At 45.8% G+C, this 18132-nt stretch overlaps 1 protein-coding gene across 1 annotated transcript in view; it reads right to left on the bottom strand.

The window, feature by feature from the left end:
* The window catches only part of LOC125368185 (aryl hydrocarbon receptor nuclear translocator 2-like), a 67751-nt gene that overhangs the window by 34176 nt on the left and 15443 nt on the right, over positions 1 to 18132 (bottom strand).

Raw genomic sequence — 18132 nt, 5'->3', positions numbered from 1 at the left:
ACTTAAGGGGAGGTGAAGGGGGTTTCACCTATGCCTTCTGGACCAATTCCAACTCCCCAACCTAGAGAGGGCAGATGCAGGACAGAGGACAGCGAACCCCAGGTCGTGGAGAGCCATTCCTTTAACAGGGGCCCCTATGAATGCTGCCAGCTCTGCAGATCTAGCTAAGGGGTCAAGGAGCAGATGTGAAGCATCTCCTGTTGACAACCTTGTAGTTGCCTGTGTTATGCCAAGTCGCGAAACCACCACCAAGAAGACCACCGAGACTCAGACATTCTGAAATGCAAGGCTTTATTTAAGCGAGCTGCAACTCGGGCCTCGTCCTACCCACCACACACAGCGGAAGTTAGGAGGGAGCCCCGAGCTGTGGTTACACAGGGCTTATAAAGGCAAAAACAAAGTTACAGCAATCAGGTGTTCAAGCAAGATTAGGACACAGGTACAAATCTGATTGGCTCAGGGCTCGAGGCACTCTGGGGGCGGTTAGAGTTAAGCATTCCCAGAGGTTAGAGTTCTTGACCGGCTGGGCCCTAATAAGCTCACAGGGCCTGCTTATCTCAGGTTCATGTGGTAAAGTGGGGTTTGCGTGGTAAAGTGGGGCCTGACTTAAAATTCTGGCACTTCATTTCCCCTTTTTTTCTTTGGTGCCCTGGGAGCCAATCATGGCTCCATTCTGTCCATTTCAATGGCTTGCATGTCTAGGGGATGATATAGAGATAAGGCATGGGCCAATAGGGCTCAAAGGGCCTGTCACCATTTCTCACAAGTACAGTCTCTGTACCTCGGTTTTGCATGCCTCTAGTTTATCCTGCCTCATCTTCCCAAAAACAACTCTGGTCCCTCGGTTTTAAAGGGGGGCTGATGGGTGAAGATCATCCATCTTCTCTAACTTCTTCAGGCTGACTGAGGGGCGTTGACCTTACCTAGCCAGGAACCTATAACCTTAGTCTACTTTACCAAGGGACTGCACACATCAAACTGGACAGGACTCCTGCTCATCACACTTGGGAAGTCGCTTATTCAGGTTTGGGTCCAAGTGATCTGGCACATCCCAGTTGCTTGTGGCCGGATCACATAAGTAAGTCTGGCCACCAGGTTCCTAAGGGAGCAGATGTGAAGCATCTCCTGTTGACAACCTTGTAGTTGCCTGTGTTATGCCAAGTCGCGAAACCACCACCAAGAAGACCACCGAGACTCAGACATTCTGAAATGCAAGGCTTTATTTAAGCGAGCTGCAACTCGGGCCTCGTCCTACCCACCACACACAGCTAAAATAAGGGGGTCACCCCACTTTGGAGTGAGCTGCCAAAATAATTGGAAAGGCTGGTGAGGGTTAACGTCAACATTAGCCAGGGTAGCAAGGAAAGAAGGCAAAAAGAAAATTATAACAATATTCAGTCTAACTTTCTTTTCTTTTTTTTTTTTTTTTTTTTTTTTTTTTTTTGCCAGTCCTGGGCCTTGGACTCAGGGCCTGAGCACTGTCCCTGGCTTCTTCCCGCTCAAGGCTAGCACTCTGCCACTTGAGCCACAGCGCCGCTTCTGGCCATTTTCTGTATATGTGGTGCTGGGGAATTGAACCTAGGGCCTCGTGTATCCGAGGCAGGCACTCTTGCCACTAGGCTATATCCCCAGCCCCTAACTTTCTTTTCTTGAGGCGAAGGCGAAGCGGCTGAGTCAGGTGCTTGGAGACCTCCATGTTCTATTACGGTAGTCATTGTCCAGGGCAAAGAGGTCAGCTGGCCTGGCGTGGAAGCAATGAACCCAAGTGGCGATGCCGTCTAGGGTCCCTTCCACCATGGTTCTAAGGATTTGGGGTTATGCCTTCGGACGAACACCCAGTCCCCTGGTCTGAATAAATGGGGGGTAGGGACAAGCAAAATCATATAATGCCTTAAGTTGGGGTCACATATTCTTGTGCACAAGCTGCAAATAATCGAGTTTACACAAAAATTCAGCATCATCCAAATCAGCAAGCAATTCAGTCTGAAGGCTAGGGATAATGGGCGGGGGGTACCTGTACATTATTTCAAAAGGAGTAAAGCCAAGCTGATAGGGAGAATTTCTTACTCTAAGCAGAGCAAAAGGAAGGAGTGACACCCAGTCTGCGCCAGTCTCTAAGGCCTATTTAGTCAAGGTCTCTTTTAGAGTCCGATTCATTCTCTCTACCTGTCCTGAACTCTGGGGTCTATAAGCACAATGCAATTTCTAATCCGTCCCCAGTGCAGCAGCTATTCCCTGACTTACTTTTGAGGTGAAGGCCGGTCCGTTGTCCAACCCAGTGGTGGATGGGAAGCCATACCTGGGTAGGATTTCTTCCAGGATCTTCTTAGCCACTGCATTCGCAGTCTCATGCTTTGTTGGATAGGCTTCAACCCATCCTGAAAAGGTGTCTACAAAAACTAGCAAATATTTGTATCCAAATTTTCCAGGTTTAATTTCTGTGAAATCTACTTCCCAATACATGCCTGGCCTATCCTATCCCCATGGAGGGGGGTTGCTTTAGTAACTTGTTGATTGAAGGCATTGGTGAGCTGACAGGCCTTGCAATTTTTAACAATATCTTCAATAAGTTGGTCTCCTTGTCTAATTTTTACTTTGGAGTGTTGGAGCAAGTCCTGCATTCTCGGTGGATTCTCTTAAGGATCCCGTTACCCAGCCCTTGTGGCAAGATAAGTTTCCCTTCACAAGTTTTCCACCAGTCATTGTTTCCCTCTCTGTTTGGGGTTTTGTGGGCCATGGGATTTTTCTTTATCCACTCCAAGTCTTCTTGGGAATACTGGGGCACAGGAGGCAAAGCTCGTGGTCCTGGGTCTACTAGAGTCAATACTTCTGCTCTGGGCTGAAGGGCTGCTTCCTTAGCTGCCTGGTCGGCGAGATTATTCCCTCTAGTCACTGAATCAACTCCCTTTTGATGACCCGGACAGTGCATAATGGCAATCTTTGCTGGTTCCCATAGGGCTCAGATGAGTCTTAAAATCCCCTGCTTGTTTCTAATGGCCTTTCCTTCGGCTGTCAGTAGCCCCCTGTCTTGGTATTCATGTCAAGTAGGCCTAAGGCAGGGGCTTCTAGAAGGCTTTTTTGCATTTGCTCAGTCCAATGAAATTCTGGGAGGTTTTTGGTGGCTTCATATAGAAGCTTGGCCATCTCAGCAAACCCAGGTATCCACAGCCGGCAAAAGCCTGCTGTTCCCAGGAACTCTGACTTGTCTGGCTGACTTAGGCAGAGGGATTTTCAGCACAGTCTCTTTATGTGCATCTGACAGTCAACGCTTGCCCTCTTTTAATATGAAGCCCAGATAGGTGACTTCAGGTTTAATTTGTGCCTTTTAACATTCTAGTTTGTAAAAGCTTTTTCCTGACTGGCTGGGGAACTGATCTCTGATGACCTAAAAAAATTACCTTTGCAGGCCTTTAACAGATCTCAATAAGGACAGAATCTCAGGTCTACAAGCTTTCTTTCCTGAACAGATGTATCAGCTTAAAATTCTCACTGCCAGTCAGAGCTTTGAGTAGATGCGAGGGGTTGGATTTTTAAACTATCCTCTCATTGACAAACTTACCCTTACTACCCACTATCACAGATGACTGGCAAGTTCCTGCCCAGTAGACAGGCATGGGCATTGGAAAGGCATGCTTATGAACTATTCTTCTAGGACTTCCCGGCTTGCACAAAGTGAGCATTAGTATCTAGTGACATCCATCCATGACACTCAGAGAAAGAGGATGGCCCACATAGGGACTGAGGGGCCCCGCTATCAGGAGAGTGCCAGTCCATATGAGACACACACTGGAAAGAAGGAATTACGGAAACCACAGTGTTTACTGAGCAGTGCCATATTCCTGGACAAGACTGGTGGAACTGTGGTCAGACAGGAACATGTTTATGGGGAAAACACACTCTAAATCTTGCTTTTTGACCAAGGAAGCTAGTGCTAGGTTTAAGTTAGGAGTCCGGTCTGTGGCCATGGAACAAGAAAAGAAAGAAGTTGGTTGAATGGGACTGATTTAAACTGGCAAAGGGGGTTGATTATTAGAATTAATGCCTGCTCCCCTCTCCCTACCATCTAGAAAAAGTGCTACTGAGGCACTAACTAGGCAAGTGGGCAGGCAGTGAGGCAACGCATGATAGGAGGGCAGCCATTGTGTTCAGGGAGCACCAGAGATGGTCTCTCATGAGTGATGAGAAGACCCAAGACAGGCACATCGGGGGTGATTGGACATTATATCCAAGGCACAGAGAGCCCCAGTACTGGGCATTAAGCCGGGCCACCTCTACCACTCAGCCAACTGGGCGACCTCAGCACCCAGCAAAGCCCCAGAACTCGCTCCTGCATTCTTATTCCAAAGCCTCCTCCTATACCCTTCCAATCTGCTATTCATTATAAAATCAACACATCACATTCTCTTCATGACTAGCATATCTTCTGCTATTTAATCTGTAGACAAAAGTACAAATTCTTCATCTTGTTTAGAATATGCTGGAGCGTGATTTAAAGAAACACATTCTTCCTCAGGGATCATGCTATAAGAATGCCAGAAAGGCAAGGCTAAGCGTTTTGATATTAAGGGTGAGTGTTCCACTGGGTTATAGATGAGCTGGCTGATGCTCGGCAGGAGGCCAGGCTGACAGGGAGTTCAGGAAGGCAAATTTAAGTCATTCCTCCTTTCCTTTGCAGTTTGGTAATACAATTATGTAAAAACAAACAAAACTAGTAGAAAAGTCTGTCCCTATACAGTGGCAGTGGAAGAGACCTTAGCTGAATGGCAGAAACACTGAAGGTTTTCTGAAAATCCAGTGTACACGGAAGGGACAGAAGCAAGTCATTCTCCGCATTCACGGATCCACATCTGCACCTTCATGGACCTAAAGTACTTGTAAAAATGCATCTGTGATACACATGGGCAGCCTTTCCTCTTGTCACTATTTCCTAAATACAATTTAACAATCATGACATGGTGTAACCATCAGCCTTCTACCACTATAACAAATACCTGAAACAATCAATTTATTTTGGCTAATGGTTTTGAAAATTCCAGTCCATGATCAGTGTGCTTCATTGCTTTGGGGCTATAGTACATCATGACAAGATGGGCATGACATACAGTACATCATGACAAGAGGAGGAAGGAAATCTACTCAACTCATGGCCAGGAAGTAAAGAGAGCAAGAGCAGGGGGACTGGAATTCCACAGTCCTCTCCAAGAGCATGCTTCTAATATTCTGAAGACTTTCCTCTCCTTTCCTCTGTGTGTGTGTGTGTGTGTGTGTGTGTGTGTCCCATGTATGTGTGTCCTTTGTGTGTGTCCTCTGTGTGTATGCATGCATAACTGAACTTAGGAACTTGGTGCTCCACCACACTTGAGCCACTTATACAGTTCTTGCTCTCATGGTTTGTTTTTCAGATGGAGCTAACTTTGCCTGAAGTGTCCTTGAAACAAGACCCCCATTCCCTAAGTGATCATGGTTACCAAACCTGTCTGAGCTCTACAACACCATCCTCAGACTCAGCCTTTTACACAGTCTCCCATTGATGGGTACTTAAGATAGATTCAAACTACAGCACACAGCACTTACACTGTATTAGGTAATGCAAGGATCTCAGAGGTGACTTAAAATATATGGGAAGGGCTGGTAATATGGCCTAGGGGTAAAGTGCTCGCCTCATATACATGAAACCCTGGGTTCGATTCCTCAGCACCACATACATAGAAAAAAGCCAGAAGTGGCACTGTAGCTCAAGAGGTAGAGTGCTAGCCTTGAGCAAAAAGAAACCAGGGACAGTGCTCAGGCCCTGAGTCCAAGCCCCAGGACTGGCAACAAAAACAAAAGAAATAAAAAAAATACAGAAGATGGTATAGGTTGTATGCAAACAGGACGCCATTTTAGATAAGGGCCAGCCACTCCCAGAGCTTCTAGAGCTTATCCCCTTTAGATGCCCAAGGACTGGGCTGTCTGGGAAGGATATACAACAGTTCCCTAACAAAAGTCTCCAGATAAACAAACTGGAGACAGAATGAAGAAGCACAGGAGCAATAAAGAAGAGGACCTGAGCCAAGGGAGGCCAGGGTCCACATCACAGCATCTTAGAGTAGTCAACCAAGAGTAGAGAGAAGCAAAGGCTGCTGTGGGCAGCATTCCTGTGAGAGGTGGGGAAACTCCTGCCATCTGCAGGCAACCAGAAGCACTCTGCACACAGCCACCCCACAGTCTGGGGGCTGCAGCCCCCAGATACCTGGACCTGGACCCCAAAGCATTCTGTTTCAAAGAAATGCACACAACTGAAAGCATCTCTGCCGGGCTAGATTTACCTCCCCTGGTGTGGGGATGCTAAGCTTACTCCCTCATCAGTGCTCCCCTTTTCACCCTCTCCCCTGGGCACCTGACCAGCGGGCAGCCAAGGTGGAGTGAAAGGACATGGGCAAGCCTAAAGTGCACGTGGCCAAACGAGATCCCCTTTTCCTCCCTCCTTACCCACCAAGGAAGCCAGGCGCAGATGGATCTCGGAGACGTTTCGGAGAGCAATCTGATTTAATTGGGAGGGGCTTACAGTAATATAATGATGATGACCAGGATTGAGCAGGCTGGCAACCTTGTCCATCCAAGAGCAGCTCCCAAGGACCTCCCTCATGGGCTAACATCACTTCCCATAATACCGCCCTCTGGGAAAGCCCGTGAAAAAGGGGGCACACATGCTCACTGGCGCAAGGTGGGGGATGGTCTCAAAGCTATCCCTTCTGGTTCCCAACCCAGAAGGAGATAGGTGTGGCTCACTTCCACACTGCCCCAGGGCTGGGGGAAGGGCGGCATCTCCGGAGCGCTCTCATCGCCTTTCCCCCCTTAAGGAAAAGATGAATCCCCAACACATCTCAATTTTGGGAAGCACTAGAAATCTAGGATGAATAAATGAAGGAGAGATCCAGTATACTAAAAGAAAGGAAGATGTCTGAAAGGTTAGAATGAATACAATCCCACTCTACAGATTACAGGAAAGAAGACAATAAGATGAAATACAAAATTATTTTATCAAATGTGAGACCTTTCATAAATAAAAATTTTAAAAAGACAGTGATCACCTCATGATCTGAGGGCTGTGTTAGGTTCTCTCCCTGAGGGCTACATGCAGATGCCCCCACCTCATTAAGTCTCCACCCAGTTACCTGGGTAACCTGCAGACCTGGAGGCAGTTACCTCCCCTTTCCCTGAGGTCACCTCCTAATCCACCTGGCCACACCCCTTGCCCCTGCCCTAAATAAAGCAGGGCTGGGTGGGGGTCGCGCTCTCTCTCTCTCTCTCTTCCTTCTCTCCGGCCATGGATCATCTTGGCCACAGGCCAGCAGTTCGGTAATAAATTTTCTTTCCTGCCTGAATACCGCGTGGCGTTCTCCTTTACCGGCTACCTACTTTAAAAACCTAACAGGCTGTATGTCCAAAATGATGTAATAAATAGTAATATTCCTGAAAACTCAATGAATTAGAGGTTTGAGAAATTCTCCTAGAAATCACAAGAGAAGCAAAAGAAAAATGAGGTAATAAGCATGATGTGTAGAGAAGAGTAGGGAAGCAGCCCAGGAACTGAGAACTAAGCTCACAGAGGAGGCAGGCATGCCAGAAGAGTGTCTGCTTCAATTAGAATCAGAGTAGCAGATCCACCCTCTCTTCTGAAGCCATTAACCTGTCAAAGAGTAACTTCTAATACATGTCACCAGGATGGTGACCAGAACAGAAGGAATCCCTGACAGTGGAAAAGAACAAAAGTAGAGGACTATCATTCCCTACATTGGTAAGGACAAGGCTGCAGTTACCAAGGATAAATAGAAGAGCTCAGGGTCCAGAAACAGACCAACACAAACAGACAGACAGACAGACACACACACACACAAACACACACACACAGATACACAAAGGCATGGAGTGGAGAAAGGAGTGACTTCAGTGACTGTGCTAGAATAATTGATAGCATTCCAAAGTCAAAACATTTTAAAAGCCTGCTGTGAATATTAAATGAGAAATATCTGTGAAGTCACTTCACATAGTATATGAATATTAGTTCCCCCTTCTTCTTAAGATTCCAAAAACACATTTCCTTTCTAGCAACCAGACAGGTCTTAATATACTAAAAAATGACACTAACATCCTTTCAGGGACTGTTTTTCACACTGTGAGTAATTCTAAGTGCAAAATGGGCCTCTGCTGGAAGTGTCGCTGGTTGGCTAGTGTCCCTCATCATGCCCCACAGTAGCCGTCTCCTCTCCAGACTCATTCATTCCATCTTGCCACAGGGTTATTCTTATGGCTGAGAATCATCTTTTTTTTTGGCCAGGGCTGGGGCTTGGACTCGGGGCCTGAGCACTGTCCCTGGCTTCTTTTTGCTCAAGGCTAGCACTCTGCCACTTGAGCCACAGTGCCACTTCTGGCCATTTTCTGTATATGTGGTGCTGGGGAATTGAACCCAGGGCCTCATGTATACGAGGCAAGCACTCTTGCCACTAGGCCATATCCCCAGCCCTGAGAATCATCTTGATGCCAACAATTGCTAATCCTTATACGTTTATATCCTTCTGCTCTTAGCTGAAGAGCCTTTGCTTCAGAGAGCTCTTTTCCTACTCTACTCCACCACCTCTAACATGGGAATTAAGATCTTCTGTTCCTGTTTCAACCTCAGGCTCCTCTCTGAGAACACACTCTTTTATTCTGTATGCATCACTTGGCTACTTGTTTGTTCATGTTTCACAGACACACTGGAAGCGATATTACAGATGGTGACTGTGTCTGTTTTGTCCACTTCTGCAGTCTTCATTTCTCATACGCTGACATAAGTTTAGTTGGGGACATTGAGTCAGACAGTTGTCTTTACCTCTTGTAAGAGGTTTCCTTTCATTCATTAATATGAATGGCCTTGAGTGTGCATCAGGCTGTTGCCACCCCTGAGTAGGGGTGGGGCCAGGGACCCACAGCAACCCAGATGCAGCTCTGGACCCTTGCTTTGTCCGGGTGTCTTGAGAAAACCTCTGATGCTCTTGTGTGTGAGCCTGAGAGACACCAGCGAAACCCTTCAGCTTCCCTCAGTGAGCAAAGGAGGTGAGGAGACACTGCAGATGTCCCACCAGACCTCCTGAGTATCCTACACCAGTGGAGGTGAGGATCCCTCCTCCAGCTGCTGTGGGTGCTTCAGCTAATGGCTCAGAGCTATTTTCCCAGACTCATACTTTAACTCAATGTGTGGTTCCAACCTCCATCCCTGAATGTCAGCCCTCTCCTGAACCATATTTTGCCTGGTTTCTCTTCTACCCTGCCCTGACCTTTCTATCTCTCTCTCCACTTCTCCCTTCCAACTTCTGTTTAGAGAGCTCTACCGAAGACGAAGGAGGGTGACACAGAATCGACTCTGCCTTCACACCATCCTAGAGGGATAAGTGGAGGCTGGCCCACTGGTCAGGCATGGTCTCAACTCTGCCTTCACACCGTCATTGAGGAGAAATGGAGGCCATCCCATTGGTCAGACATGGTCTCGACTCTGCCTTCACAACGTCCTTGAGGGGGAAGTGGAGGCCAGCCTACTGGTCAGAGATCAACTGCTCAAGATCACTGGCAGGCCAGAGGAGATATCAGGATTCAAACCCAGGGCAGAATCTGTGTCCAGCTCTTTGTCCACCATTGGGGTGGGGGGGAGAGGGAGTCCACAAGTCTGGGGAGTCTCAGGCCTCATAAACAAGGTGAGCTGTACTGTTGAAAACAGTGACCAGAACAGCTAAGAGAACTCCAAATTGAGCACATACACACACATGTTTTTGCAAAGGAGAAGGTCTCTGCTCCCAGAGGCCACTCTACTGCTGTAGAGGCTCAATCCAGGTGGGCACATCTCAGCATATCATGAAGGGAACTTTGTTACTGAAGAGCTGGTGCCGGTGACCCCAAAATGCACAGCTCTTGTGGTTTTAGGCTTTCAAAATATGTGCACTCAGCTCAAGATCACAGAATGACACTGTAAATAGTTCCCTGGAGAGTAATTTATGTCATCACCCAAAAGGGGAAAACTGAAAGCCATCTACTATTCAACAGATCATCGCCCGAGCACAGGACTGGTACAGGAGGCTTTGTGTTGGAGTAGAAGAAAAGAATCTACAAAAATAAAGGCAAACTGGTTGCAGATGTTTTCCTCAATTAGCCTCTACTGAAAAAGGAATGAACAGGAAAGTTGACTGCTGTATGAAACTTCTATTTAATTATTTGGTGTGAGTCATGACATTTCAGAGATAAAGCTAGAGGACATTTCGTTGGTAAAGCTAGAGGAAACTATTTTAATATTCTTGATCATGCTGAGGGTTTTGTTGCAATCAAGCTATTTTATTTATTTATTTTTGGCCAGTCCTGGGCCTTGGACTCAGGGCCTGAGCACCTTCCCTGGCTTCTTCCCGCTCAAGGCTAGCACTCTGCCACCTGAGCCACAGCGCCCCTTCTGGCCGTTTTCCATATATGTGATGCTGGGGAATAGAACCGAGAGCTTCATGTGTAGCAGGCAAGCACTCTTGCCACTAGGCCATATTCCCAGCCCCAATCAAGCTATTTTTAACCACAGCATTTGCATAACATGACTATCACGTGAGACTCTTACTGACTCTAAACCCTACCTCCAGGAAGCAATGACTCAATGCTTTTTCAAACATTCCAAAGTAATTAAAAATAATTGTATCTGCCGAAAAACAATACTACTTCTTGCTATATTTGCCATAGTTTCTTTTATATAAGGAGGACAAATGTCTTTGTCAACTTACTTTTTGAGTATCAAAGGGAAGATAAAAGATATCTCATTAAGAAATAGGAACTGGTGCCAACAGGCCTTAAAATGCTGACGCTGTGCATTCTGCGATTATTTTAGTGATACTTTCAACACTCTGCTTGTTGGTATAGTAAATTTAAAAAAATGTTTTCATCTTTCAAAAATCTCTGTCCTAGATATGGAAGAGTTGGAGCTGTACCTGTGTTATCTTTCCCTTTCATTTCCCTTCCCTTCTCTCCCTTGCATTTTGTAAGGGTCACAGCAGGTTTTTTGTTTTGTTTTTTTTGCCAGTCCTGGGGCTTGGACTCAGGGCCTGAGCACTGTCCCTGGCTTCTTTTTGCTCAAGGCTAGCACTCTGCCACTTGAGCCACAGTGCCACTTCTGGCCATTTTCTGTATATGTGGTGCTGGGGAATTGAACCCAGGGCCTCATGTATATGAGGCAAGCACTCTTGTCACTAGGCCATATCCACAGCCCCTCACAGCAGGTTTGTAGAAGTTCTCAGCCTCTGATTCAAGTTGAAATCACAATGATTGCTTTTAAAAATATAGGGACCAGGATTTCTTTAAAGATAAGTGAATTCCAGTAAATGGGTACATCTCAGCATCAAAACATCTAAAAGGTCTAGAGGAATTCTGATGTGCATTGAGGTAGAAAACTGCTGTGTTGGAGCCCAGAGACAAATATATCTACAAAGTTGTAATAAATGGTTAGATATTCCTTGTTCCAGGAAAAGTCATAATACAAAAATGATAATGTAGAGGACTGATATTTGCAAAGTGAATCCTGGCCTTTAAAAGAAATGCACAAATGAATTGGAAGTAGGAAATTCAAAGGGAATACCAAATTTGAGAGACACAGGGTAAAAAAAGAGAAATAACTACAAAAGCAATACTTGTAAAACTGTTTGGTGTAAGTGAACTGAACACCCGGGGGGGGGGGAGGGAAAGGGGGGAAAGAGGGGGGCATGAGGGACAAGGCAACAAACAGTACAAGAAATGTATCCAATGCCCAATGTATGATACTGTAACCTCTCTGTACATCAGTTTGATAATAAAAATTTGAGAAAAAAACAACAACAATATAATTAGCAAACATGAGGCAAGAACAAATAAATAATACCCAATAACAGATGTTCTTAAGACACTTATAATATTGCCAAGTATGATGCTGCCTGCCTGTAAACCTGAAACTCAAATAAAACATGCAGCAGGATGGTGACTTGGAAGTCAACCCAGGCAAAGACAGCAACAAAACTCTGACTTTAAAAAAAGGGGGGGGCTGGGAAAATGGCCTAGTGGCAAGAGTACTTGCCTCATATACATGAAGCCCTCCCTGGGTTGGATTCCCCAGCACCACATATATAGAAACGGCCAGAAGGGGCACCATGACTCAAGCGACAGAGTGCTAGCTAGCCTTGAGCAAAAAGAAGCCTGGGGCAGTGCTCAGGCCCTGAGTCCAAGGCCCAGAACTGGCCAAAAAAACAAACAGACAAAAAAAAAAAATTTTTTTTTTTTTAAGGGATAAAGGGCGAACCAATGCAATAGCAACACTCACAAGACAGTATGTTGGAAATTAACTGTGCAACTTGGGGTGGGGGAGGTTGGGTTGGGGGAGGGAAGGTGAGAGAAAAATGGGGAGGAAACAAGTATAACAAGAAATGTAGTCACTACCTTACATATGTAACTGTAACTCCTCTGTACATCACCTTGACAATAAAATTAATTTTTTTTAAAAAGAAAAAAAAAAGAAATGCACAAATGATTCTTTTGGTTTTTTTTGGCCAGTCATGGGCTTGAACTCAGAGCCTGGGTACTATCCTCTTTGTGCTCAAGGCTAACACTCTAGGCACTTGAGCCACAGCGCCACTTCCAGCATTTTCTGATTAGATTATCGGAAATAAGAGTCTTTTCTGCCCAGGCTGGCTTCAAACCATGATCCTCAGATCTCAGCCTCCTGAGTAGGTAGGATTATAGGCATAAGCCACTGACAACGGGCTATAAATGGTTCTTTTTAGGTGGTTGAAACTCTATAGGAATTTAGCTGGGTGCTGGTGGCTTATGCTTATAATCCTAGCTACTCAGGAGGCTGAGATCTGAGGACCGTGTTTGGAAGCTGGCCCAGGCAGAAAAGTCCTCTTATCTCCAATTAACTATTCAAAAACTAGTAGTGGCATTGGAGCGCAATTGGTAGAGTGCTAACCTTGAGCACAAAGAGGCTCAGGGACAGTGCCCAGGCCCTGCGTTCAAGCCCCACAACCGACAAAGAACAAACAACAAAAAACCTCTATGGGAATTCAAAGCAAGATTCAGCATTCTCCAGTCCAATTCACATGCATTTTCATAGAATAGAAAATATGTGTATTAATCTAAGTTAAAAAACCTTAGGCTCCTCCTTTCTCACTAGTAAGGACAAATACGTTCTGCTCTTAGGAGTCTGAATCTTGCAGAAGGCTGTATCTTGCAGAATACCCTTAACCTGCTCAGATAGCTTCAGGAATCATAACAGTCCAGCTCCACAGAGGGGAGCCTTTGCAACTGAGCTACACAGAATCTTGTTCTCTAATGCCAAAGGGCAGAATCCAGTTGGCTGCTTGCAAATGAAGTGAATACCATACTCATAGCTGTTTCATTTGCATCCCTGGCTGCAAATGACTCCTTACATGCCCCTTCTTGGGCAGACTTCATGCACCTCCATTACTTCTCTCACCAAGGAAGGCTCAGAATGGAAAGAAATGTAATTATTCAGAGGCCCTGTTATACAATTCTCAAAACCATGCAAAATCCAGACATGCTTACATTTTTGAATGTGCCATGAGCTGAGACAAAATTTCTCCTGAGCTGAGCACCAGTGAGTGGCTCACGCCTATAATCCTAGCTACTCAAGAAGCTAAGATCTCAGGATCGATGTGCAAAGCAAACCCAAGCATGAATGTCTGTGAGACACTTCTCTCACAATTAGCTACCAAAAAAAGCTGGAAATGGAGCTGTGACTCAAGTGGTAAGTGCTAGCCTTGAGCAAGAAAAAAAAAACAACCTCAGGTACAGAACCCAGACCCTAGTTCAAGCCCCAGGACTGGCACCAAAAGAAAAGAAAAATCCATTGAACTCCCAAATATATGCTGCTTCCCCTGCACCAACCCTGGCATCATGGACCATCTCCCATCTCGATCCCCTCTTGCTTCAGGCCCTGCCCTGGGGCCCACTGCCCGCTGCCCATTTCAATCCATCCTCAGCAGTGGCTTGGTTCCACTGCTCTCCCCAGGAAATTGGTTTGGCCTGGATTCGATAGTGTCTGCTTCTATCCATGAGACAAAGCAAAGAGGCAGGTCTGGTCCAGGGCAGGGGGAAGTAGACAGAACTCAAGCATCAGATGTGAAATAAGTCAGAACAAAAGGCAGGTCAACTCCACTGTCACCACATATAGTGGGTTTCACAGTGTCCTGAAAATCTGTACCCACTCAGGACCTGTGAGTAGCTCATTGGAAACAGGGTCTTTGTAGATAAAAGTTAAAATGAAATCACACTGGGTTAAGATGGCACTGACTGGTAGAAGAAGGAAATCTTGACTCAGATACACAGGGAAAATATGTAACGACAGAGGCAGAGATTGGAAATTATCTACAAGGAATGTAAAATCATCAGCCATCACCCAAAGTCTAGGAGCGAGACACAGAACGGACTCTCCCATAGAGCTTCCAAAAGAAACCAACCCTGCTGACACTTTTCTTTCAGACCTCTGGCCTCCAAATAAATTTCTGTTGTTTAAGCTTCCCAGTTTGTGGTCATCTGCTCCAGCCAGCAGAGAAGCACATACACCATTCCACCCAAGCCTGCATCATTCTCACCTGATGACCTCCACGCCCTACTAAGCAGGACTGCTCCCAAGCCCGTGGGGCCTAAAAGACTGTGTTTCCAGCTCTGTCACTAGAGCCTGAGTACCTTGACACTCTTTTGATTGGAAACCTTCAGTGGCCTGTGATTGCTCTGGGAATAAATGCCCACCTTCCTGATGCCTTACCATCTCTCAACTCCCTTACCAGGTCCAGGGGTTGGTCATGATCCAGGGTAAAGGGCCCTTTGGTCAGCAGGCCCCTTTGACTGTAAATTCAGGGATCCTACACTTCCTTTACTGCCTATGTCACCACGTCCACCCCAGTCTCACTCTCCACACTCAGTGTTAAGCTCATTGGCAATTCTCCAAGTGTTTAAGGAAGCCAGCCCTGCTGAGGACAGCAAAGTACGTGAAAACCTGCTCTGGCTCCTTTATCGGCTGTGATAAAGAACCTAGTAGCCTGGGCTAGAAATAAGTCCAGATTTGTGAAATATCTTTCAACGCAAAATATGAGCAAAAAACACAAACATTCTGGGTCATCAGCATGCTATGTATGTAGCAAGACAAAACAAGGCAGGTTGTATAAATATTTAAGAGAAAGAACTGAACTAGCTCCAAAGAAACATCTGGGATAACAGATCTGAGGAGGCTGTGGGTTGTAGTGGGAAAGTCTCTGTGAGAAGATGTAAAAACAACCGCCCAGGATTCTCAGATTCCACTCTCACGTGCATTTATCGGGCACCTCTGACATCCAGCTCTAAATGCTTTTCCCTGAAACATGAGAGTTTACTATGCTCTTGAGCAATTTGCAAAGGACCAAACTCAAATAAACTTGCTTTCCTTACCATTAAAATGTTTCATTTTTATTTCAAACAACAGAAACTCGTCAACAGTGTTTTTAGCTGAGATGAAAATCCAGATTTGTTTTGCTGCTATGTTACCTAATATGGCAAGAAATGGATTGCTGACTGTGCTTAGGACTTCACATCCTGGCATTAATCCAGAATAAGTGTTGGTATTCTAAAGAAAATAAGCTATAGATCGGAAAGTATGGTTTCTATAAAGTTACCTTCATGGGTGACACTGGGAAAAGATAATCTTTTTCCAGACCTGATACTGCAGGGTGGATTGCATGGTTCACAGGACCCCTATGGGATCAATTATCTGCTTCACATTCTTTCCCTGAAGGATTCAACTGCACAGCTCAAGTTCACAGTTGTACTTCCCTCTTCTGCAGAGTGTTATGAAGAAGACCCAGCTGCTTCAGTTAGGCTGGGACTGAATGTTGACAACTGCCAGCTATTTCCCATGACAGAATGCTGTCTGTCTTTTGGAGCAGCCTGTCCACTGGCTGGACTCTCGCTCTCCCTGGGGTGATAATGTGGGCACTGCAGGTCCTTCTTCTACCATTCAAATCTTAATAGACTATTGGGAGGTGGTAGAACTGTAGAGCGAGGTTTAGTTGAGATAAGTGGGTCACTAGGCATGTGACCTGGAGGACAGATGGTGTCTTCAGCCCCTTGCTGTCACTGCTTCCTGGCTGCCACAAGGTGAGCAGATTCTGCCACATACTCCCATTGCCCTATTCTGCCCGAAGTCGACAATGGCCTGAAACCTCCAAAACCTTGAGCCAAAATAAACACCCCTTTTAAACGGTGTGTCTTGGGTACATGTTGGTGACAAAAATATAACTAACGCAGGACTGTTACTAAAATGTGAATTGATCAGTAGACCTGGGATGAGGTTATGATTCTGCATTTCTGCAGAATTATATCATTCTATGGTAGAATCTCCACTTCTAGCAAGTTCCTATATGATGGTCATGCAGTTGGTTGAGGGACATACTCAGAACCACTGCATTCTATCACACAGAATCCTGGAGCTCCTGGGTGTATTTGCCTTAGTTTCACAGCACTGATTCCATTCACAATCCATATACACTGGACAACTGAATACTCTATGAGCTGCTGGCCAAACTAGCTGTTGGTGACCCAAGAACATTATTGGCAGTGTGACGATGGCAGGGGACTAAGGGTCCTCATCTCTCCCGTACATCAGAATCACCCAGACAGCTTAACAAAACACCCGTGCCAGGGCCGTCCCCAAGTCCTGAGCAAGTGCATTGGGGTGGCCTGGATTCCCTGTAGTAGATAAGAAGTACTACATAATGCAAGTGAATTAATTATAAGTATGCTAGGATTGAATAAGAAAATAAAAGTAACCACCATTCATTGTCCTAGAGATATCCCGTCTCCCAAATAGGCTGGGGTACTCTGAAGTAAATGTCTGTAAGCTCTCATGCAAATAGCCTAATGTAAGGTATGCAAGCAAACGGCAGAGCTTGCTGAGAATGGCTCCCTAGTGGCCAGCTCTCACGAGCTCCTATCTGTGCTCAGACTACAGCCTTGTCAAATCCTGTGATCCAAGGCTGAAAGTATCTCTGGACTTTGACAAAGCTCCTAAGGAGATAGCAAAGTTTAATCACAGCTGATTGGAACGTGTGAATCATGCATGGGCGATTTCCAGCTGAAGCCCTTGAGGACCATACTGGCTCAGGCACTCTCAAAATTATCACAAAGAACCTGAGGTGGAATGGGGTTTCATTCATTCACAGTAACTTGGAGCATTTATCAGTGATGAGCTGGAGAGGCTGATGGTTAAGGCACACTGCATCCCACCATGACCTTTCCTCAGGCATTTGTGAATGGAAGAATAAGTGGTTAAAAGAAGTAGTTCCAGGGAGGGAGGGAGGGAAGCATGGACACAGAGAGAAAGAGGGAAGAAAGGAGGGGTGAAGGGAAATGTGGAGGGAAGAATAGAGAGAGAAGGAAGGAGGGAGGGAAATAAGAAAGGGAGGAAGAAGGAAGGAGGGAGAGAGGGAGAAACAGAAGGAAATTGGCCTTTGCTGGCACTCTCTTCTGCTGCTGAACAATTCTACTTTGAAGTTATTACTTGTAGTAGTAACCCAAAATGCGGATCCAATTCCCTGAGTGCAGGGAGATCTTACCTGAACCAAATCAGTACAATTCTGGAGAAATGCAATTCAGGGCTAAATGAATGTTGACTGGAAGACATCACATGGGAAATCTAGTCAACTCCTTCCAATGCATTTACCTGAGTTACTATCAAGACACCTCCCATTTCTGCTCACCAGGATGAAGGTTTTCCAAAGTTCAGCCACCAGGAGAGACTGAGACAACCAGTCTCCCTCGATTATCCCCCCGGCAGCCCCTGCCAAGAATTTCTCTGTTGCTCCCAGCTCACTCTCCAAACTCTGGGCATATCCAGTTTCAGTCAGAGGCCCTGCTGTCACCAGCAGAGAGCTGGGCCTCTTAGTTTCCCTCTATCCCCACTGAGAGCAGGTGTTCAGGTCACTCAGCGATCTGCCATCCCTTCCTCCACATGCTTTCACATGATCTCTGCTTCCAGACACAATATCCTCTCTATCTTTACTCTGAATCCATAATCCAAATATCTCTCTAGCATTTCAGTGAAAGAAGGCAATTGCCACTTTCCATAAC

The sequence above is a fragment of the Perognathus longimembris genome, chromosome 20 (assembly GCF_023159225.1).
Source record: "Perognathus longimembris pacificus isolate PPM17 chromosome 20, ASM2315922v1, whole genome shotgun sequence".
In the NCBI taxonomy this organism is placed as follows: domain Eukaryota; kingdom Metazoa; phylum Chordata; class Mammalia; order Rodentia; family Heteromyidae; genus Perognathus; species Perognathus longimembris.
Note: the sequence above shows the minus strand (reverse complement) of the source record. Positions and strands in the feature narration are given on the sequence as shown.